A 24,966-nucleotide genomic window follows, 5' to 3' on the forward strand; every position below is an offset into this window, starting at 1 on the left:
CCACCGCCCCGGCTGCCCCGCGCGCACCGGAGCACCGGGCGCCAGGAGCCCTAAAGCCGCTGCCGCTGCCGCTGGGGCGGAGCCCGGGCCCTCGGCCTGGAAAGGGGAGGGTGCGAGGAGACCCCTGCGGCGCGTGGCCGGCTGCCGTGGTGGGCGATGATCGCCCCGAGGCGATCAGCTCGCTGAGTCTGGCGATGCCGTGTCGAACACGGCGGCTGTAGGCTGAGGCGGTAGGGGTGTGCGGAAGGCAGTGAGGAGGAGGGAGCGGCGTCGCGCAAAGGGGGTGGCCCACTATACCCCAGGCCTGCCGGGCCCGCGGGTGATCGCGTGTGGCAGGTGGTCCCCGGGGGCCAGTGTCTGGGAATGTGAGGGAAACTGAGGATGGGAGGAGAGGAAGCCGCTGGGGACTGGGAGGACAGAATTTATTACCAGGCGCAAGGAAGAGATGGCTCCCCTCGGTCCTAAAGGCATCCCTAGACTCCTGTTCCGTTTTTAGGTTCATAAGGAACCACCTGAGAGGCCCAGCATCTGTTCAAGTCCTGGCCATGGAAGCCATCTAGGCGAAACCAGGAGTGGAGCCCAGAGACTGGAAGCTGGCCCGGCCCCTAGCCAGCCTGTTGTCCACCACCAGTGGTCGCTGGGCAGTTGGAATTGAAAGGAAACTAGGGGGGCATATCATGGCTGGGAGAGTGGTTAGTGGAGAGCCGGGAAAGGCCACCTCCCAGGACAGTATGCATTTCAAACTGGGGGGGGGGGTGGTTTGGTTTAGATATCTTAGAAAACCACCATTAAAGAAAGATTTACCATTAAGGAAGTCAAAAGTGATTCAGAGAAAAATGCGTGTGCCCCTTCCAACACCCGGGGCTGGCCCCATCGCATGTCCCAGCCCCAACAACCCAGGCTTCCCACCCTGGTGATCCTGGCTGGTTATGCCTATGGAACCTGTCCTCCTAGGTGCAGAACCTTCCCTACCCTACCCCTTGGTAACCAACCCTTTGCCTCTGAAAGGGCACTACTTCCTTTACCCTGGTCTCCCGTGGTGGGGCTTCCAAAGGGCCAGAGTCAGAGGTGTTCCCTTGGCCCTTGCAGAGCCTCAGCAGCCCAAAGAGAAGACCAGAATTCAGATGGGACAGTAAGGAGGCATACGGGTGGAAGAGCGGATCAGAGGGACCAGCACCATGTATGAAGTCTATCCATCTGAAGTACATCCTCATCCTTGGTACTGTGTCCTCAAGCACAACTCCATCTCCTTCCTCTAGATCCCCAGAGCTGCAAGGCTATGGTCTGGAACACTCAGAAAAAGGGCATTTCACATTTCTTCCCTTTAGCAGAATGTCTCAAATTGGAGGATAATGCCACGTTAACTTAGTAAAGCAGCTTACAGTTCCTGGGTCCTTTCCTGGACATATTCTCATCTGAACCACTGGGCTGAGAACATAGTGTTAGACCCCTTTGAGAAAGAGAATCATTATTCCTGTTTATCAGATGAAGAAGCCGAGGTTTAAAAAGGTTAATTGAGTTTTCCAAAGCCACCTGATACTCTGAAGTAGCCTGGAACTCAGGCTTCCTGCCTCCAAATCAATGCTCCTTTGCTTATCTAGCACACTACTGCTAACCAAAAGATGGAAACCACCAGCAGCTCCGCGGGAGAAAGCTGTGGCGGTATGCTTCCACAGAGATTTACAGCCCTGGAAACCATGTGAGGTCACTATGAGTCGGGATCGAATCCATGGCAGTGGGTTTGGTTTGGCTTAAAGGTCAGTTTATTTTGCTAGGAGTCCCTGGGAGATACAAAATATCATTAGGCTGCTAACAGAAAGGTTGGCAGTTCAAGTCCACACAGAGGTGCCTCAGAAGAAAGGTCTGGTGATCTACTTCCAAAAAATCAGCCATTGAAAATCCTATGGAGCACAGTTCTACTTAGACACATATGGCGCCACCATGAGTCGAAGTTGACTGGACAACAACTGTTTTTGCCAAGCCAGAAAGACACTTTCCAGTGTTGCAACTGTGGCATGCCTTTGCCTCCAGCGTAGTGTTTGCATTTAAACCGGACGTTTCATAGTACAGCAGGCAGGCAGGCATACAGTGCAGTGTAACATGTGACCTCCGGTCTCCGTTGTCGGCCTGTAGGTGTTCCCTCCAAAAATGAGGGCTGCAGAAGTTAAAGGAAGAATATGCTTTGCACTTGCTTCTTGCATTCAGTCCTGGTGGAACAGCTCCATGTTTTAGGTACTTGGAAAGTTTTCAGGGGAACTCTGCTCTCAGGCTCTTCAGGTGATGTGTTGAACATAGGTACACCTCTTTCTTTGGTGGGCTTGCATTTCCTAAAATTTTCTCAGGCTTCATTCTCATAGCCTGCCTCACTCAATCTAGCGTTAAAACACTCGCTTGCATTTTTTTTTTTTTTCTATTGTTGAATGAACTTGTAACTTCTCTCTCCCACTTACATTGTCGGGTTCCTCTGGGTGACTGTGTTTTATGCCTGCACAACTCAGTGCTGAGGCATATCCCAAGCACTATTCAACAAATCCTTAGTGATTGACAGTTATAGAAAAATCACACTGGGCTGTGGGGTCAAAAAATAGACGCCTACTACAGAAAGGATGGCTTGAAAGAACAAGAGTAAGTTCAGGGGTGGTGCCTCCTCCTTGCCACCCGCATAACATCAAGATCCCAGATGTATGTTATCTTTTCTTGACCTCCCACTCCCCACACGCATATTTTAGTGTTTCTGCAATCAGAATGGGCCTTACGCTTATTTCAAAAGCAGCATGGCAGCTGCCAGGGCCAGGGATCATGTGTGAAGAGAGTGGGGTCACCCTCCTTTCCCTCTGTCAGGTGGGTGTGCAGCTTGGGGATGGGGTCTGGCTGCCCAGGGACACCTAAGCTGATTTGTGACAATCTCACTTTCTCTTGACTGCGGATCCCTAATTGTTGCCTGGAATGTTATCACAAATATCATGCTGCAAAAGAGTGCTGAAATGAAAAAGGCTTTGAAGGAAGCAAAGGCCTTGCCACACAGGATGCAACAGGACATGGTAGACACTGCCAAACCTCTGGGGAATTGGGTGATGTCCTCCATAATGCTGTATCTCTTAGAAAAGATAACAGAATGGCCAGAGCAGAGCGAGGTTGGGACGGACTCATGTGTTGTGAAGAGCTGTCATCAGCACCCCGCAATCTGTCAGGGTCTCTGGGTGACTCTCAGGAGAAGCTGTGGCATGTCCTGCGACAGGTGATCTGGTGATGGGAAACATAGATTTAAGAGTTTTTCAAGTAGGAAACGTTTCTCAATATGTCTTGAACTAAAGGGCTTTAGACCATGGGAACAGGTTACCACAAGCCCTGTGATGCTGTGTGGACTAGGGGTTCACAGTGTTCATTCAAAAACTATCTTTAGGTCAAATGTGTAAAATGCTCAGCCTCAAACATTGATTTTAACACTAAAGAAAAAATGGCATAACATTGTTTAAGTTATGTGATTAATCTGCTTTTTTATTTTCTCTCCCAAAAATCTGTTGTTGAATTGTACTGAGTTGATGACATCCTAGAGTTGGAGAATCTCCTTGACTTAGAAAGGTAGAAAGACAACCTTTCAGGTATTCAATGTAGACATGACAGGAGAGTCTCTAAGAAAAACATGAATTGCTATCAAATATAAAGAAAGATTCAAAACCTAGAAAAATGTCTGAGGTAATGTTGATGTGAGAGTTTCAAACAGAAAAAGATGCAATAGAAGGTGAGGAGGTTAGTGTTGGAGGAGATCTTGGAGGTCACTGGGTACAGCCCTCTGACTTTACAAGTCCTAGAGGGGCTGAGTACAGAGCAAAGTCAAGTTCAGGCCTGGGTCTTCTGACTTCTAGATCACAGTATAGCCTCTGCAACCATTATATCTGTTTGGAAAGAATCAAGGAAGAGAGAGTTCATACATTTTAAGGAACCACTGTAGTGTATCAAGGAGCCCTTGGGTGGTGCAAATGGTTAATGCACTCGGTCACTAACCAAAATGTTGGAGGTTCAAGTCCACCCAGAGCCACCTCAGAAAAAAGACCTAGTGATCTACTTCCAAAAAATCAGCCATTGAAAACCCCATGGAGTACAGTTCTACTCTGGTACACGTGGGATTGCCATAAGTTGGTATGGACTCGAAGGCAATTGTTTTTTGTTTGTTTGTTTTTAGTGTATCAGTGTATAGTTTATAGTGTATCAGTTATCTATTGCTGCATAACAAACTACCCTAAAACTCAGTGACTTCTTGTAACAATCATTTATTCGCTCACAATTCTGAGGGCTGGCAGTTTGGGCTGAGCCCAGCTGGGATGGACTGCCCCTGCTCCACAAGATGTGGGCCAGGCTCACGTATCTGGGGGTCAGTTGTCTGTAGGCTGGGGCAATGGACAAAAGGGGCCATAAGTCTCTCCTTGTCCAGTAGGCTAGCCTGGGATTCTTCACAAAGTGGTAGCTGCAGGGTTCCCAGAAGCAGCAAAAGAAAGCAGGCCCCGATGTGCGGGATTTTTCAAGGTTACATCACATTAGTTAATGCCTCTTTGAAGAAAATAAGTCATGTATTCCAGCCCAGATCCAGGAGATGGAGAAATAGACTCCACCTTAGGATGGATGAAGCCATAAAGGCACATTAGAAGTGGGCATGTGATCAGGGATGGGAGAAATCTGTGGCCACTTTTGCAATCTACAGCATCTCAGAACTGAGGTAGATTCTTTATATACATAACCTCATTGGATCTTGGTGTTAGCTCTGTGGAGTGAGGAGGAGTAGTCCCAGGAGACAAGGAAGCTAACTGTTGGAGACTGAGTTGCTCTTTGGCCATCACATAGCAGATGGGTGGCGGTGTGGGATTCTGATCCAGGTCTGTTTTCAACCTCCTCCAATAGCCAAAGTTAGGAGAGGGTGTCTACCAGAAGTCTACCAGATATTCACAATCAAGGTTAGAAGCACAGACTTTGGGGCCAGGTAAACCTAGGTTTGAAATAGGCTTTTGCCCTTTCTATCATTCTCTGCCAGTACCTGATAGAGCTTTGGTTTTCTCGTATCTCAAACGAGTATAAATATAACATCTGCTGAGGCAAGAATGTCCTCAAAGCCCTTAGCCCCTATTTCTGAGCAGAGCTGGCTGGTTATTGTTGTTAAAGACAGTTAGCAAGACAGGAGTTACTGGGTACTTTTTCCAAGGAAGTTGAGGGAATGGCAGATTCTAGATTATTGACAGAAAACTGATGGCTTATGCTGGACAGCCTACAGAAAGCTATGTAAGAGTGGTAATTGATGGTATCTCTCATTCAGTTGTTTCAAGGGGGCTGAGGTTGCGTAGGGCAGTCACTGTGGATGCCCCACGCGGATCCTCTCCGATCCCTTTACTGGCCTCATCTTCTGCATGCTTTGCTGCTAATGGCTTGCACCTGCAAATTTCTTCAGTGTTGCTTTCACTCCTTGGGTGGCCTTTATTTCTCTGTCCCACTTAGGACAGCACAGAAACATAAGCTGCTTTCTATTCTCAGAGCTCAGACTCTTCAGGCTGGAGAGGCAGAGGAGTAAGTTCTGGATGTTGGGAGCATGCCACGGTGCAGTGGAAGAATTCAGTCTTCCAAGGCAGGTGGGTGAGGTTAGATCCCAGCTCATCTATTTATCCCTAGTTGACATTCAGCAAGTTTGTCAACATCTCAGGATATGAGCCTCACCTTCTATAGAATGGGCATAGTGACATTTACCATGGAGGGCTAGTCCAGGGCACCTAACAGAATTGAGCACACATAACGGGGTATGGGGTCAGATGTGCTGGTGAAGAAACCCCTCAAAGATCTCTCTTTTCTTCCCTCAAGACCCAATTGAAGCCAAAATAATAGATTTTGCTACATAGTCTTTTGGAGTAGTTATACCCAAAGTGTCAAGCTGTCCTCTTTCCTGATGTTGGACCCCAAGAGCTCATTCAGGAAATAGTCCCAGGGAAATGGAGTGAGGGCCGTGAGGGTGAATGGGTGGAGGGAGCCAGTAGCAGGGGATCCCCAGGTTGGTCACTGTGGGCAGAGACCACTTCTCCATCCCCTGGGGCCATTCGACATCTGACAAATGAAGAGAGATTTCCTCAGAATCACTCAGCCAAGGGATAAAGGGGACATGCACCTCCATCAACCCTGACCCCATGGTGAGAGCTATCCCTGGGGGCATCAACACCCTATGTTTCTGGTAGTGCCTGAAGATATGTCAAACAGACTACCTCTGGCACAAGAGAGATATCTAAATAGGGTTTTGGGAAAATTTGTTGTATAATTCCCTGTATGAAATCCTTATATCATCCATTCAAGGAATCCTACATTAAAGATCTATATTTTGTTTCAAGACTTTAGGTGTCAAATGGATCTTTCTCTGGATCGAGACTGGGCCACAAGGCTGGGAGACTTTCTGGAGGTTACATGAGATAAATACAAAGGTCTAGTCTCTAAAATCTATGGGAAAACCCAACACTTCGACAACAGAAAGACAAATAGTCCAATTAAAAAATGGGGAAAGGATATGAACAGACACTTCATCAAAGAAAACATTCAGGTGGCTAACAGACACGTGAGGAAATGCTTGCCATCACTAGCCATTAGAGAAATGCAAATCAAAGTTTAATGAGATACCATCTCACCCCCACATTACTGGCAAGAATCAAAAAAACAGAAAATAACAAATGTTGGAGCGGCTGAGGGGAGATTGAAACTCTTATGCACTGCTGGTGGTGATGCAAAGTGATACAACCATTTTGGAAAACATTATGGCACTTCCTTAAAAAGCTAGAAATAGAAATACTATAAGACCCAGGTATCCGGCTCCTAGGAATATATCCTAGAGAAATAAGAGCCATCACATGAATAGACATATGCACACTCATGTTCATTGCAGCATTGTTCACAATAGCAAAAAGATGGCAACAACCTAAATGTCCATCAGCGGATAAATGGATAAACAAACTAAGGTACATACACACAATGGAATACTCCACAAGCATAATTCATTTGTTGTTCATAGATTGTTAGTTGACCTAAACACAGATTTGGCTTCAGCCTTCTTTTGGACATTTCTGGCTACCCTCAGCCTGACCAAACCAAAGCCCCAGCACCCAGTGCCTCATATGGCCAGTGTAGCCAGTCTTCCATACATGTTGGACACCTGCCTCACCCATCTTCCCTTGGCACATGGCCTTTTCTTAGTTATTTAGTGCTGTTATAACAGAAATACCACAAGCGGATGGCTTTGACAAAGAGAAATGTATTCTCTCACAGTCTAGGAGGCTGTAAGTTCAAATTCAGGGAGTCAGCTCCAGAAGAAGGCTTTCTTTCTCTGTCAGCTCTGGAGGAAGGTCCTTGTCATCAGTCTTCCCCCGGACTAGGAGCTTCTCGGTGCAGGAAACCTGCGTCCAAAGGACGCATGATCCCAGCTCTTTTTGCTTGGTGATAATGAGGTCCCCATGTCTCTCTGCTTGCTTCTCTCTTTTATATCTCAAAAGAGATTGACTTAAAACACAACCTAATCTTGTAGATTGAGTCCTGCCTCATCAACGTAACTGCCTCTAATTCTGCCTCATTAACATCATAGAGGCAGGATTTACAATGCATAGGAAAATCATATCAGATGACCAAATGGTGGACAATCACACAATACTGAAAACCATGAGCCTAGCCAAGGTGACACATATTTTTGGGAGACACCATTCAATCCATAACAGGCTCGTGTTTGAATTTTTATCTAATAACTTATATGATCTATTTAATTATAAAATTAAATGGCTATTATTATGACAGATGTAGTATTATAATAATATCTTTAAGAAAATGTATCTTAGTGGAAAGTTAGAAAATATGATTGTTTCCAAGACTGTTGGAGAAGAAAAAACTATTAGAAATATTTATCTTTACAAAACCTTGCCATCAGGATCACCTCTGAGGCCAGAATTTGAGCTCAAAAACACTGACCTCAAGAAACCAAGACAGATGTCAACTGCAATCAGTGCACCCAAGAGGACCAAGCAGTGTCCCTCCTTGTCTAAAACAATATAGGATGGTGTTCTCCTTGCTGTACAAAAGAACTAAATGTATTTGTGTAGCTCCAACATAATGAAAACCTAGGAGGTTGGGATTCTTAAAAACATTGCTGGTATACAAGTAAACATTTAAACTTATCATTAATTACTAGTGTGATATGTGGCCGTTTCTAAAAGGCCTAAGTACTTGCTTTTAGCTCATGAAAATATATTTTTTGTTGCATTTGCATTTTTCTCCAAAAAAAAAAGTTCCACTTAAAAAATAACCACTTCTGTAATTTTGTAGGATGTGGAACTGGAGAAAAAACTGCAAAGGTAAGTGATTTCATTTTTGTGATTCCCAGTGTATCACTCATGCTTCAGGAAAAGAATGCATCTTAAACAAAGGGACTTACTCAGGCAAGTGTCTGAACCAAAAGGCCTCCACAACACCATGGCTGGTGCTTGCTGTGCAACTCTGATGCCCATCAGCCTTGGCACACAGAGAATCACTTTCGATTCCTATAGCTGTCCTGGCAGCCAGACCTCTGGAGCACCTTAAATGTGGTTTGCTTTATATTGAGGCACCCCAATTTCCATAAGAGTCTCCTTCAGCAGTGGCTACACATGGCCAGGCACAATTATCCAGTTTGGGGGTTCAAGACAAATATACCTTGGCTGGCAGGGGACAGGAGAGTTCCTTCTCGTCCAAGGACTACCTGACAATCCAGAATTTACCAAAGGGGATTTTACCAGCTAAGTGTATGCCTTGTCAAATTAACTTAAATCTTGCCCCCACCCACCCACCTGACAGACTGCCATGGAAGGGATAACAAAACAAAATGATTTCACCAGTGATGGGAAAGCTACACTATGCAGGATGGTAGGCACAGGCCGCTTTGGCAGGCTGAGTCCCCTGGTGCACTTCCCTTGCCTGTTCATTTGAAAATTGGTTCAGCGAACTCTTTTTAGTGTGTACTATTGACTAGGCATTGAGAAGGAGTGGGACAGAGGGAACATGATGACAACACAGGTGTGGCCTTGTTTGTCCACAGGGGGAGATAGACAGTATACAGTTGACTACTGTGCAGATTGATGATTGCTCTGAAGGAGAATCCAGGAGTCCTGATGGAACTGAGAGAGAGGATAGACCCTAAAGGCCAGGAGTAATTGAGAGAGGTGAGGCCCTGAGTGTGGAGCAGGACATACCAGCCTGTGTGTGGGCACTCGTGCCCATTGGGAGCTGGGAACAAAGATGATTCTTCTAGGAGCCAAGTTGCCCTCATGGGTTTTCAGGTATGAAAAAACATGGAACACCAAGTGTAAGTTGTGTGAGATAAGACTGCTAGAGAGACTTAGGCAGTGGCCTGATCACTAAAGACCTCCCAGCAGATTTAAGGAGGTTGTGCTTCATCGTAAGGCTACAAGCACCCTTTGAAGGCTTTCGCTAGGAGAACAACACAAGGGGCTTGTATACCAGAGCCGTGAGCAAATCTGCTAACAGCTAAGAAAGACGATCTGTTTCCAAGATTCTTCAGGCAGCTTTGAAATAGTCATCGGTCATCAGCCACACTGATGTCTCTCGTAATCTTTGCAACGTGTTTCCCTTACAAAAATGTCTGAGGGGAAGTGCCGTGACAAGCTCCCTTAGGGCAAAACCTCATATTCCTGCTGCTCTGTCTGTACTGTCTGTCAAGCAAGCTTCTCCACCCTGTCCTTCTCTTCTGCCTCATCCCTGGATGCACAGCTATCTCTGGGGCTGAAATCCCATGTTCCCACGAAGGCCTGTCTCCAACATTACCACTTTCAGGAACCTATCTTGAAATTCTCAACACAAAAGCAGGAAATCTTGTCCTTCTTTCAAGAAGGGAGTTTTCCCTCCTCACCTCTCTTTCACTCATACCATTTTCTGCCTTGAAGTTGTTGGCTCAAACCCACCCAGAGGCACCTCAGAAGACAGGCCTGGGGATCTGCTTCCAAAAGGTAAAACATATGGAGCAGTTAGTTCTACTCTGCACACATGGGTTCACCATAAGTCAGAATTGACTCAACAGCAGCTAACAACATGCTTACTGGGCTGGAAGCTCTTTGAGGGAAAATATTGTATGTGTGTGTGTATGTGCATGTGTGTGCGCGTGTTCGTGTGTGTGTGTACCTGCACGTGTAAGTGTTCATGCGCGTGTGTGTGTGCGTGTGCACGTGAAGGTGGGCCCTGGGGGGAGTTATTCTCAATGTAAGCATCTTCACATTCCCTGCAGCATCTGCCCTGCACACTGTTCATAGTAAGAGCTAAAGAATACTAGAAAACTGCACACAGCATCATCTAAATATTTTGGGACATTCTTGCTACAAAACCACTTATTTCCTAGAATCTATACATATTATGTAGCTTTACCACCTGCTATACAAATATATTTGGTAATAAAAGTTTGTATTACCTGTAACAATAATGTACTTTTTCTTGTTAAGAAATCCTAATTTTGATACTAAAACTTCCACAGGTAGAAAAATACATTCTATTGTTGCACTGATGACAAGGAAAACACCGTTTTCAATAGAAACATGTTTTAGTTTCCTGAAAACTACCTAACTGACCTCTAATTATCAAGACAAAGGCAAATTCAGGAGAAACAGTGGGATGCCCACAGCTCCCTGGGGTGAAGGGGGCACAGCAAAAGGGAGGCTGCACTGCTGCTCTTCATGTGGTCCTTCCCTCAGGGGAGAGGTATGGAGGGTCATGCAGAGAGGGGCTGCAGGTCAGAGCTCTGACTGTTCTGTGCCTCTGAAACCACAGCTCAGGTAGAGTGCCTGACCAGGCCTGGCTTCCCTGAGGGCTTCAACTCTTTGCTCCCTCCCCCTTTCCAAATTAGCAGCAGTTATGTGCTTTGAGGGAGTGCTCTCATCTCTGTCTCCTGCTGGGACTCTCTTCTGGTTGCTTCTGACCTGGTGTCCTCAGCTCCAGCCTCCCAGATCAACTCACCTGGCCCACCGCCCATCTGAAGCCTTAAAGGGGAAAATTTAAAACGAAGTCAGGATATGTCAAGTAGCCTCAAATGTTCCAGGGTGAAAAATTGTCTGAGCCTCCAAGTTGAGAGGGTAAGAAGTTCAACGACACAGTTCCGACAATGCTCTTTACTGAAGGAGAAAGGATACTTGCTACCAAGTTTCCTTAGTCCAGCCCATCACATCCGCAGTGCCATCAGCAATCACTGTCCTACACATGGCCCTTAGAAACAAAATAGTGAAACAAGAATTATCCAATTTCTTCAGATGCAAATGCTGACGATAACGTCTACTACAGTCCCCTGCAGCTTCGTGGCTCTCGTCTGTGAGCAGAACAGGACAGAGACCCACTGGAGAGGAACAGGAGCTTGGCGGCAGTTCAGACACTGGAGCCAGGTGGCTTACCACTTCTGCTGTGCAGCTGGGTGAGTTACTTAAACTCCTGGGTCCCAGATTCTGATTGTTGTGAAGATTCAGAGTCCATACATCTAAAAACCATGGCAGCAGGGATCTCAGGTGAAAAAAAAGGTCTTGGTGGTGACTTAGGAAGAGGGGGGCAATCTCTGAGGTTTCAGATCCAACCAGCTCTGAGCCTTTCCTCCTACATGGCACTCAGCAAAGGCCCTTTCCTGTACCTTCTCCTTTAATCCGATCAAGATACCTTGCCCACAGGTACTACTACCCCCTTTTGCAGTTGAGGAACCCTGGTGGCCCAGTGGTTAAGAGCTCAGCTGCTAACCAGAAGGTCGGCAGTTTCAATCCACCAGCTGCTCCTTGGAAATCCCGTGAGGCGTTCTACACTGTCCTATAGGGTCACTCTGAGTTGGAATTGACTCTATGGCAACGGGTTTGGTTTTTGTAGATGTGGAGTACCTATCTGGGTGGTGCAAAAGATTAAGGGCTTGGCTACTAACCAAAATGTTGGAAGTTCGAATCTATCCAGAGGTACCTTGGAAGAAAGGCCTGGAGATGTGCTTCAGAAAGTTCACAGTCTTGAAAACCCTATGGAGCAGTTCTACTCTGCACACATGGGTTCTCCATGAGTTAGAGCCAACCAAACAAAAACTGTTTTTGTTGTTGTCTTTCAGATGAGGCCACAGAGGCTCCTCAGGGGCTGTATATGGCATGCTAGAGGCACACAGCTCACACTTACAAGAAGGGGTTTCATTCTGAACTACACTCCTAAGCCAGTTTTTGCCCCTAATTTCATTCAACTTCTTGCTTTCCTAGATACTCATTGAGCTGCCTACTTCCATTTGACTTCCCAGCATTTCCTGACTTAAAACCTGAGTTTTCCCAGTAGAATTTCCAGTTCTTGATCCCAACCACCCTACCCTGGCAAGCCCCTTTCAGATGGTAACAGCCCTGGGGCCCCATTTCAACATGAACAGGAGAGGAGCAGGACTCAGGGCTTCTTTTGATCTCCAGTGGCTGCACAGGTCACATTCAAAAGGTGGCAGACATGATATTTGCATCCAAACCTCCTGATCATGGTTTTTTCTCCTGTCCACAGCTGCAGTCCCAATATCTGGGCTCACTTGTCTTCAAGGGCTTCACCTGGGGGTTGCACATGAGACCGACAAGATGAAAGTTCCTCAGCAGTGGGTGACCAGGGTTGCACCAGTGACCTGATGCTTAGGATAATCATGTGCTTGACTTGCTCTGCACTGTCTACTGCTCAGCGGGCAGGGACCAAGGCAAGCACCAGGGGCCCATGTCAGAGTCTGTGGCCTCCCAAGTGTATACAGTAGGGCCTATAACAGATTCCGTGGGCTCCCGGTACGTGAATCAAGGCCCATGTCAGATTCTGTGGACTCCCGACTGTATGAATCAGAACCCACATCAGATTCCAGGGACTTCCGAGTGTATGAATCAAGAGCCATGTTGGATTCTATGGACTCTCAAATATATGTATCAGGGGCCCATGTCAGATTCTGTGGCCTCCCGTGAATATGATTCAGGGCCCATTTCAGATTCTGTGAGCCCTCGGTACATAAATTAGGTGGCCATGTCAGATTCAGTGGACACTTGAGTGTACGAATCAGGGCCCATATCAGAGTCTATGGGCTCTCACTACGTAAATCAGTGCCCATGTCAGACACCAAAAAACTCCTGATGAATGAATTGGGGCCCATTTCTGCTTCCATGGACACCGAGTGTATGAACTAGGGCCCGTGTCAGTTTGTGTGGACTCTGGAGTATGTGGATCAGGGACAATATCTGATTCCTTGGGCTCCGGTGCATGAATCAGGGCCCATGTCAGATTTTGTGAACCCCTGGGGCATGACTCAGGGGCGCGTGTCAGATTCCATGGGCTCCCAAGTATAGAAATCAGGGCCCATTCAGATTCCACGGACTCCCTGTGAATGAATCAGGGCCCACGTCATATTTTGTGGCCTCCAGGCCTGTGACAGATTCCGTGGGCTTGCAGTGCATGAATCATGACTTTGGCGAATGCTGTGGACTCCTGAATGTATGAATCAAGGCTCTTATCAGATTCTGTGGACTTCAAGTGTGTCATGGTTTGAATTATGTCCCCCCAAAAATGTGTGGATCAGTTTGGCTGGGCCATGATTCCTGGTACTGTGTGATGCTCCTATATGTTGTAAATCCTGCCTCTATGATGTTAATGAGGGAGGATGGGTGGCAGTTGTGTTAGTAAGGCAGGACCTGATCTACAAGACTGGATTGTGTCCTGAGGCAAACTCTTGAGACATAAAAGACAGAAGTGAGTGGTGAGACAGGGGGACCTCATACCATCAAGAAAGCAATGCCAGGAGCAGAGTGCGTCCTTTGGACCGGGGTCCCTACGCAGAGAAGCTCCTAGTCTGGGGGAACACTGAAGAGAAGAAGGCCTACAGGGAGAAAAAGCCTTCCCCTGGAGCTGATGTTGAATTTGGACTTTTAGCCTACTTTGACAATGAAGAAATAAACTTCTCTTCATTAAAACCATCCACTTGTGGTATTTCTGTTGTAGCAGCACTAGATGACTAAGACAAAGTGTAAGAATGAGAACCCATGTCAAATTTTGTGGACTACAGAGGCATGAATCAGGGCCCATGTCAGATTCTGTGTACAAATTAGGGTCCATATCAGATTCCATGGGCTCAGGTGCACAAATTAGTGGCCCACATCAGGTTTCATGGACTCATGAGTATATGAATCAAGTCCCATGTCAGATTCTGTGGACTCCTGGTGTATGAATCAGGGCCCATGTCCTATTCCATGGGCTCCCCGTGCATGAGTCAGGGCCAATGTCAGATTCTGTGGAATCCTGGTGAATGAATCAGGGCCCATGTCCTATTCCATGGGCTCCCCGTGCATGAGTCAGGGCCAATGTCAGATTCTGTGGACTCCTGGTGAATGAATCAGGGCTCCTGTCAGAAAACATGGACTCCCAGTGCATGAATCAGGGCCCATTTCAGATTGTGTGTTCTCTCGGTACATGAATCAGGCCCTTGTCAAATTTCGTGGACCCCCTCATGTATGAATCAAGGGTCCATATCAGATTTCCATGGACTCCCAATGAATAAATCAGGGCTACATCAGGTTCTGTGGGCTCCTGGTACATGAATCAGGTGCCCATTTCAGATTTCGTGGACTCTTGAGTATATGAAGCAGGGGCCATATCAGATTCCGTGTTCTCTGGTGCATGAATCAGGAGTCCATGTCACGTTTTGTGGGCTCTCACTGCATGGAGCTGGGCCCATTTCAGATTCCATGATCCCCTGATTATATGAATCAGGGCCCAGGTTAGATTCCGTGGGCTCCTGGAGCACGAATCAGGGCCAATATCAGATTCTGTGGACTCCTGGTGAATAAATCAGGGCCCATCTCAGATTCCATGTGCTCTGGTGCATGAATCTGGCGCCCCTGTCAGATTCCATGGACTCCAGATTGTGTGGATCAGGGCCCAAGTCGGGTTCTGTGGACTCCCAGTACGTGACTCAGGGCCCATATCAAATTCCATGGGCCCCAAGTGTATGAATTAGGGCCCATATCATATTGCATGGACTACTGAGTGTATGAATTACGGCCCTTATCAGATTCTGTAAACTTCCATTGAATGAATCAGGGCCAATGTCTGTTTCCATGGACCCTGAGGCATGAATCAATACCCATGTCAGATTTTGTGTACTTCCGAGTTTATGAGTTAGGTTCCAGGTCAGATTCCTTGTGCTCTGAGGTATGAATCGAGTTCCATGTCATTTTCCATAAGCTCCCCAGTGAATGAATGAGGGCCCATGTTATATTTTGTGGAATTCCTTGTGCATGAATCAGGGCCTATCTCATTCTCTGTACTCTAGGTGAATAAAGCAGTGCCCATGTCAGATTCCATGTGTTCCTGGTGCATGAATCAGGGTCCATGTCAGATTTTGTGGTTTCTGGCATGTGAGTTAAGGCGTATGTCAGGTTCTGTGGACTCCCCGTTGTATGAATCAGGTCCCGTGTCAGATTCCGTGGGCTCCCAGTGTACGAATCAGGGCCCATGTAAGATTGCATGGGCTTCCGGTGCATGAAACAGGGCTCAGGTTAGATTTTGTGGGCTCCTGGTTCATGAATCAGGGGCGATGTCAGATTCTGTGTACTTTAGGCGAATAAATCAGGGCTCGTGAGATTTTGTGGGCTCCTGGTTTATGAATCAGGGCCCATGTCAGATTTTGTGGGCTTCCAGTGTGTTAATGAGGTGCCCGTGTCAGATCTGTTGCACCTGAGCCCTCAGTCCCTGCTGAGATTGCTATGGCTCTTCTGTGTACTCAGTTATCACTCCTTCCAAAGGAAAGTCCTGCCATTTTTAAGAAAAGAAAGAAAGGAAATAAATATCAGGAAAAGTGGTTGGAAGTCTTGGCTCTGGAACTGGAACTGTGGGCTGTAAGGGAAGAAACGTGCAACCACATCCTGCTTTTTCTCCAGACTCAGGAAGGGGCAACAGGATCCCTCTTCAGTTTTTGTAAACTCTGCAAAACGGAGATGCTAATTTCCACATATTACCTAACATTTGGGCTGTCTGGAGGATGAATGAGCTTGCATTTCTGCACAGAACTTGGTGGTGGAAGGTGCTATGGCAATAGCCAGAGGAAATATCAATAGTATGAGCCAGATACTCAGGATTCTTTGGGGGATAAGACGGTGTTGATGCAAAACACAGTCTGCTGGAGCAGCTGAATGTTTTGCCTTCTTCCTGGCAGCAGGAGTGCCCCTTCTCACCGTGCCTGGCATGCATTTCACATTTGGAGTTCTCCCAGGTGGTATTTTGTTATTCTGTCTCCAGCGCTGTGACAGGAGCTCTACGTGTGTCACACGGCCACCCTGGGAGGCAGGGACCAAGGTCACCACCATTTTTTTACATGAAGGAGGGAGCTGAGGCTCACAGAGGTTAAGGGATTCCCAGAAGTCACTCTGCTGGGAAGGGTCCTAGCCTGGAGCAGTTTGGCCCTTTCTTCCTCTGCTCTAACATTAAGGGTTAGGGTCACAGGTGTTTGGAAGATCTCCTAGTGCAGATTCTGTTGCATTGTCGTCTTCACAGACCTCTGCTCCCAAACTCTCGTGCTTAAGGGATGCTCAGGAAATGTTTTTCGTTGCTGTGCTTTATATTTTCAGAGCACATTACTTCAGGGAGTGCCACGTGTGACCCCGTGAAACAGACTGCAGAAATGAGCAGCCTTCTACATCTTTTGTCTTCTGAGGGTGGTTGTTATGCTGTCAGGCTGCCCTTCTTTGTGTCCACACGAGCCCCTTTTCTACGCACCAAGTCATTTGTTCTAGTTCTGTAGTCACTGAATGGGTCATCATTTTCTCTGCAATAAGTATTTACTTGTACAGCTGTTGTTGTTGCCATCGGGTAGATTCCGATTCATGGCAACCCTATGTGTGCAGAGTAGAACTGTGCTCTACAGGGTTTTCAAGGCTGTGACCTTTTGGAAGCAGATCACCAGGTCTGTCTTCCGAGGCACCACTGGGTAGGTTTGAACTGCCAACCTTTTGGTTAGTAATTGAGCACTCAAGCATTTGTTCCACCCAGGAACTCCTCTTGTATGGTTGCTGGATCACAATTTTCTCTTCTCCAGAGACTAGCTATTCTAATCCTGTTAACCTTCCTTTTAGCAACTGTTTTCCAATCTTTGTTATCAATTTCATTATAGTTTTAGACAGCCTTCCAGTTCCTGTAACCCACTGATGAGGCCAGGGCCTTGTCCTGACAAAGGCACAATTCCTGCTCCAGTGAGGAGTGGACAACTGGGGGTCCTGGTGCTGTGGGTACTATTGGCACTCCAGCAAGGCCCTAGGACCCCTTTAGCCAATCTGTGCCCCCACCTCCCATGGTTTCGGCATGCTTTTCTTCTCCCTCCAGCACAGGTACTTGTCAGAGGACTTGGGCCACTGGAGCTGCTTAGCCTATAGGCTCAGAGAGCTGGACGTGCCATATGTGTCCTCCCTTTGTCGGTGACTCATGGCTGACAGGCAGCTGTGCAAGTCCCACTCCTTGGCATCAGGGCAGGACAAACTCAGAGGTGCTGCTCACCCTCCAGAGTACTCCTTCGTGCTATCAGGCTGACTTCCCCTTGTTTGGGCTTGTTCTGGTCGTGCCCCTGCTTTCTCTCTTTTCCTGTTTGTCTCTCCAGCTCCCTCACTAGCCTCCTTTGGGACTTCTTCCTGAAGCAATAACTTGTCCATGAATCCTCATCCCAGGGTCTGCTTCTGGGAGAGCCCGGCTTAAAATGCTTGTGCTTTGTGACTTGTTCAAGTTTCTCAAGCCTCTTTGGGTAACTTTACCCATGTGACCCCAAGCATGTTATCCACTCTCATATCTGATCTCTCCTTTGAACTAGAATCTCTGCCAGTTTCAACTTCCTAAAACACTATGGCTAACAGACAGAAAGGTGGATGCTTTAAGAAAGCAGTGTGTCATCATGCTCAGGAGTTAAACTGCCTGTGTTCAAAAAGCTGCTCTGCCACTTACTAACCATCTGTGTGTGTGTGTGTGTATGTGTGTGTGTGTGACAGAGGGAGAGAGAGAGGTATGCCTTGGGCAAGTTATGATCTCTCACTAAGCCTCGGATCTAAACTGTAAACTGGGGATAACAATGTCTTGGCGTCATGGATAAGCTGTGAGGATGCTGTGTGCTTGGTATGGAGCTTGACACCAGCTCTTAATATGCATTAACTGCTTTTCTGCGCTAGCGTGCTGTGTCCTTCACACTTTTCCTGTCGAAGTCAAAGCCCTAACTGCATCTGGGGAAGCTTCTTGGAGAATACTACCTGATCAGGAATATAGAAGAACTTGCTCCTGTTGACTGGACTGGGGACAGGTGGGGAGGCTCCCATATCCAGGGGACACTGTCCTTGACATTCTGGAAGGGGATCCCTGAGGCTGGAGATGCTCAGCCATTTCTGAGGTGGAGGGGAGGCAGCCTCCATGCAGAGAGGATGGGGAAGGCCCTTGGCAGAGAGGCAGAGAGGATGGGGGAGGCCTCTCGCCAGCATCAGCTCCGCTGGGGATGAGAGATATTCACTTCTGGAGTCAGCAGGGAAAACAAATGAAATAGACCCACTCCTCACTTACTGACAGGGTTAGCTTCCAAAGACCAGGTTGTTACTGAAATCGTCTTTATGCGAATAGTCAGTGGCCATGCCCTGTCTTGGCGCTGATGTCCTTGGGGCGTCTGGGGATGCATGTGGTGCAGCGAGCTCCCTTCCCCACCACACCTTCCCCAGCACTAGGGAGCCCTCAGGGGCTGGGGGTAGTGGTGCTGGTAGTCAGGGGTTGCCCGCCACCTGTCACCCACCCCGGGAAGGGGCCCCAATTGTCCTGCATCTGCCCCAGCCCGGCAGCCCCACGTGGCCACTTTTCCTCTTACCCTTTCCTGCTTCCCCCCACCGACCACCCTGGCATCTCAGAACCCTCCTCCAGCCTCCCACTGCCCCCCTTCAACCTCACGTCATCCCACCATTGCCCTGCACCCTTCGTGGCCGCAGCTGAGGCATCGGGAACCAACTGGGGAAGGCATCTCTCAGCTGGTTGGCCACCGTACCTTGTGTGGCCCGCCGTCACCAGGCATCAAGTATATCATTAGGGGTGGCCCCCGGAGGGCACCCTGGGCCCGGCCACGGCACCACGTGTGGCATGGAGCATTGGAGGCACCGCCTGACATTTTTTTCACAGTTGTTATAAATGCGAAATGTCGGATAACCAGATAGTCGATAGGTGAGGAGTAGGTGTAATTTACTCTTCTCTTTGGCTCACCAGCAAGCAGAGCTTTCCAGCTGGAGGACTTTGCCAGGGCGGAATGTCAAAAACATAGGGCACCTGGGCCTGCTTATTGGAAGACCACACACAAGAGAAAAAAGGACAGAAACGCTTACGGAAATAAGAAGTCAATTAGAAAATTAATCCACGGGGAATCTGTTAAATTCCAATCAGCAGAAGACATCTGCTATTTTACTGCTATGTTTTCCTGTCTGCTTTCTTCGCCCAGGTTAGGCCATACTTTCTGGCGGGCGGTTGAGTCCTTGACTACTTGCCAGCAGTCACAACACCAGGTCTAGGGAAGGTGGCTTCTGAGTCCACAGAAAACTTTTGCCTTCAGATCGGGAGGAAGGCAAGAGGCTAGGTTAATTCAATGTGCATCTAGTGAGTGCAAGATGTCTTGTTAGATGCTACAGAAGGTGTGAGGTTCCTTAAAACGCAGCCTCTACGTGCTAGAGCCTGCGGTCTGGGAGTAGGGGTAGATGAAACCAGTACATTCAAAGTGAAGACAGAAAGTGCTGTGAGGGTGAAAGATACTGAAGGTTGGGACCATGCACAGATCCACCCCCCACCCCACCCCAGACAACTGGAGGGAGCCCCTGGGGCCACAGAACTTTTTTATTGAACATTTGGTCTAAAAAACTTTAAAACTGTGCTTACTTACTGTATTTTATTTTCATTTACCTTTGTGATCACCTTTGTGATCAATTTAAATACTGTAATCAGTTTAAATATTTTCATGATACAAAACTTCTTTCCAACAAGAAAATTCTATTTTATTACATTGTAACTATAGAAAGTAAGGATCTGAGTCAAAATTACTGGACTTGGGGACCGGACTCTGTGAGGTACTTAGTTATTGTTGAAGCTCAATTGAGGAAAGCATTTGCCAAAGTTCTCCCAGTGAAGCTCTGAGCTACGACATTGTGCACTGCTCTCTCTGGACATAATGAAGGTGGTTGGGAGTGCCACTTCCCCAAGTTCAACTTCCTTTGTGTTCTGCCTTGGTGAAGATTATTCCAGTCAAGTCACTGCATACTCTCCTAGCCCCACCCCCTTCTACGTGCTTAGCAAAATCGATATATTTTTGTGATTGTCTCAAACCAGCTTCCTGATTTTAATTTCTGATTGTATGTGGCACCATAATGTTGCATTATTTAGAATAAATCATTTCATTGACGAATACATTCATATTCTTAATGTCTTACTTGTTGCAAAATATTAGGTTGATTCATTAAATTGTGCTTGATAGATTGAGTTATATTATTAATCGTGCAATGGTTTGATATTAAAATAAAGTAGGTAGGTGGCTCAGAGGGTCAAGAAAACTTCCAGACCCTCATCTGCCTCTGTCACCAGCCGTGGCCTCTGCATGGAGCTTCCTCTTGGTCCTTTCCTCTCCTCATGACTATATGCATTTTATTAACCCTTTATGAGTATATCTCTTTGTGCATGGGTACAGTTTTGCTCCTGAGACTTCCTTCTGATTAATATTGAGAACAGAAACCAATATGATTTCCTGTCCCTGTGTTAAATAATATTGGGACAGAGCAAAAAACAACCAACCAAACAAGCAAATGCAACAACAAAAAAGGTTTGACTGCATGCACAAAGGAGTTGCTGCTCCTGGAAGATAAGCCCTAACTAAAGATTCTACTCAGCAAGACAACTGTCAGACCCTCCCTCACTGTGCCCACCCACCCAAGACTGCTTTGTCCTGAACTTTGCCCAATTCCAACCAGTTTCTCACTTTGCAAGACCTGCCTGAAAAATCATTGAACTCAGGCCCTAAAACCCTGTAAATACCCCAACTTTCCATCTTGAGCACTTCTGATCTTTTCAGGCTCTCTTCTCCCTTACTGCAGTAGCCTTCAGTCCCTGGCTTTTTTGGAGCTGAGAGTTGACGGTACCCAGACCTCTACAACTTTTCCCAAGGTTGATGTGTCTCAGAAGAGACTCAGCCCTGAGTGCACGTCTGACTCATAAGAGTAGTTTAACAGAAACTGATGCCTCAGTTCTCTGACAGACGCATTCAATCAGAAGTTCTGTCTCTGGAGCTCTGGAAGTGGTATTTTTAAAGCTCCCCCTCTCCCATTGCAAATCGTATGTGCCTCCAGAGATGAGAACTCCTGATACAGAAGATCAGCATGCATCACTAATTATTTAGCCATTCATTTAGCAAGTAACTATTGACTGACTTCTCCATGCCAGGCCCTGCTCTGGGCACTGGAGAGGAAGCCTAAACAAGACTGGCTTGGTCCCTGTGCTCAGGGAGCTTATACTCCACTGGGGGAAGAAAAAAAAGTAGTCATATGAAAGGGGCCTGCATATAGCGGGGTCAGAGGAGGTCTCTGTGAGGAGGTGACCTGAGAGCTGAGATCTGAGCAAGGAGAAAGAGGCTACCAGGTGAGTACCTGGGGGAGAACATGCCAGGTTGAGGGAAGAGCAGGTACTAAGACCCTAGGGAATGACCTGCTAAGACATTAACAGGAGTGAGACTAGATTATCTAAAGAACATAAAGCAGGTCAAGGCAGCTGACCGCCCTTGCCCAGGGGGAGCCTGAAGACCTCAGCTGGCAGCTCATGCAGAGATTCGTGGCATGGTAGGGGATTTAGATATTACTCTAAGCATGATGGAAAGCTTTGGGGGTGGTGAGGAGAGGGCTGTAAACAGGGAAGCCACCTGATCTAACTCATCAGGTAACAGATCATGCAGGCTTCTTCTCAGAGAATGGGTTGTAGGAAGCAGCCAAGGAAGCTGAGAAAACAGTTATGAGGTCCCTGCAAAGTCCAAGAGTGAGCTGATGGTGACTGACTAAGGTGGGGGTAGTGGAAGAATTGGGCATGTTTGAGGTATATTTTGGAGGCAGAACCAAGAAAACTTTCTGATGGGTGAAAGGAGGGCATGAGGTAAAGACAAAGATAAAGAGTGGTCTTTGTTATTGGATCCAGCAGCTAGATGTTGCCAATCACCGTGATGACAGCACTGAGGACGGACAAAAGGAGGTGGTAGAGCAAGTGAGCACAAGATAAAAAGCTGTAGTTGAGCATTTGAACTTGAGATGAAGATCACCATCCAGATGGAGGTGTCAGAGAGTCGAGATGATGGTCACCATCCAGTGGAGGTGTTGGGGAGTCTGGGATGACAGTCACCACCAAGGCTGAGGTGTCGGGGAGTCTGGGATGATGGTCACCATCTAGCTTGATGTGTCAGAGAGTCTGAGATGACAGTCTGAGATGACACCATCCAGGTGGAGGTGTTGAGGAATCTAGAAGATGGTAATGCACCCAGAACGAGGTGTCAGGGAGTCTAAGATGATGTTCATGCATCCTGGCAGAGGTATCAAGGAGTCTGAGATTACAGACACCATCCAGGTATTGGGGAGTTAAGATGAAGGTCATGCACCCAGACAGAGGTATGAGAACTCTAAGATGATGTTCATGCATCCAGACAAAGGTATCTAGGAGACTGACATGACAGACACCATCAAGGCTAAGGTGTTGGGGAGTCAAGATGACAGTCATGCATCCATGTGGAGGTGTCGAGGAGTCTGAGATAATAGTCATACATCCAGGCAGAGGTGTTAGGGAAGTCTAGATGTTGATCATGCATCCAGGATGAGATGTGGGAAGTCTAGATGATGGTCACCATCCAGATGGAGGTGTCAAGAAGTATGGGATGATGGACACACATCCAGGTGGGGGTGTCAGGGAGTCTGAGATGAGAGTTACCATCCAGGTGGAGGTGGTGGGGAGTCTGGGATGATGGTCACATATCCAGGCAAAGGTATCAAAGAGAACATATTAGGATCCTTATCCAAGTGGAGGGGCCAGGGGGTCTGGAAGAGGGCCACATATATAGGTGGAGTTGTCAGAGAGTCTAGGTGATGGTCTTCATCCAGGCAGAGGTGTCAAGGAGTCAAGATGACAGTAATACTCTAGGTGAAAATGTCAGGGATTCTGAGATAATGGTAACACATCCAGATTGAAGAGTTGAGGAACGTGGGATGGCATTCACCATACAAGTAGAGATATTGGGGAAACTACGATGATTGTCATGTATCCAGGTGGAGGTGTCAGGGAGTCTTGGGTGATGGTCACACATCCAGATGGATGAGTTGGGGTGTTGAGAAGACAGTCATGTATCAAGGTGGAGTTGTTGGGAATTCTGGGATGAGAGTGACACATCCAGGTGGAAGTATAAGGGAGTGTGAAATGAAGGTCACTATCCAGATGGAGGTATTAGGGAGTCTAGGATGACAGTTATGCATCCAGTGGAGGTGTTGAGGAGTCTAGATAATGGTTACCATTCAGGTGGAGGCTTCAGGGAGTCTTGAGTGATGGTCATAACACCCTGATGAGTCAGGGTGTTGAGATGACAGTCACACATCCAGGCAGAGGTATTGGGGATTCTGGGATGGTGGTCACACATCCAGGTGGAGGTGTTAGGAATCTAGATGAGGATAATGTATCCAGGTGGAAGTGTCAGTGTTTCTAGATGAGGGTCCCGTATCCAGTTGGAGATACTGGGGAGTCTAGATGATGGTCATGCATGCAGGTAGATATGTTGAGAATTCTGGGATGATTGTCATTCATCCTAGTGGAGGTATGGTAGAGTCTTGGATGACAGTCATGTATCTAGGTGGATGTGTTGAGAAGTCTGGGATGATGGTCATGCATCCAAGTGGAGGTGTCGTAGAATCTTGGATGACAATCATGTATCCAGGTAGATGTGTTGAGAAGTCTGGAATAATGGTCACACAACCAGGTGGTGGTATCGGGAGTCTGGGATGATGATCACACATCCAGGCAGAGGTGTTGGGAGCTTAGGTGAGAGTAACATATTGAAGTGGAGGTGTCACGGTGTCTAGATGAGGGTCATGCATCCAGATGGAGGTGTTGAGGAGTCAAGATGACAGTAACACATCCCGGTGGAAGTGTCAGGGATTCTGGGATGATGTTAACACATCCAGGTTGAAGTGCTGAGGAGTGTGGGATGGCACTCACCATCCAGGTGGAGGTATTGGGGAGTCTATGATGACAGTCATGCATCCAAGTAGATGAGTCATGGTGTTGAGATGACAGTCACATATCCAGGTGGAGTTGTTGGATATTCTTTGATGATGGTCACTATCCAGGTGGAGGTGTCAGAGATTCAAGATAACGGTGGCACTTCCAGGTGGAGATGTTGGGTATCTCAGATGATGGTCACCATCATGGATTGAATTATGTCCCCCCAAAAACGTATATCAATTTGGCTGGGTCACGATTCCCAGTATTGTATGATTGTGTACCATTTTGTAATCTGATATGATTTCCTTAAGTGTTATAAATTCAATCACTATGATCTAATTAGATAGATTAGCAGCAGTTATACTGATGGTGTATACAAGATTGGATAGTGTCTTAATCCAATCTTTTTTGAGATATAAAAGAGAAGCGAGCAGAGACACCTGAGGACCTCATACCACCAAGAAAGCAGTGCCGAGAGCAGAGTGAGTCCTTTAGACTTGAGGTTCCTGCACTGAGATGCTCCCAGACCAAGGGAAGATTGATGACACAGACCTTCCTCCAGAACTGACAGGGAAAGCGTTCCCCTGAATTTGGACTTGTAGCCTACTGGACTGTGAGAGAATAAACTTCTCTTTGTTAAAGCCATCCACTTGTGGTATTTCTGTTAGAGCAGCACTAGAT

Source organism: Trichechus manatus, unplaced genomic scaffold (genome assembly GCF_000243295.1).
Source record: "Trichechus manatus latirostris isolate Lorelei unplaced genomic scaffold, TriManLat1.0 scaffold00042, whole genome shotgun sequence".
Lineage (NCBI taxonomy): Eukaryota > Metazoa > Chordata > Mammalia > Sirenia > Trichechidae > Trichechus > Trichechus manatus.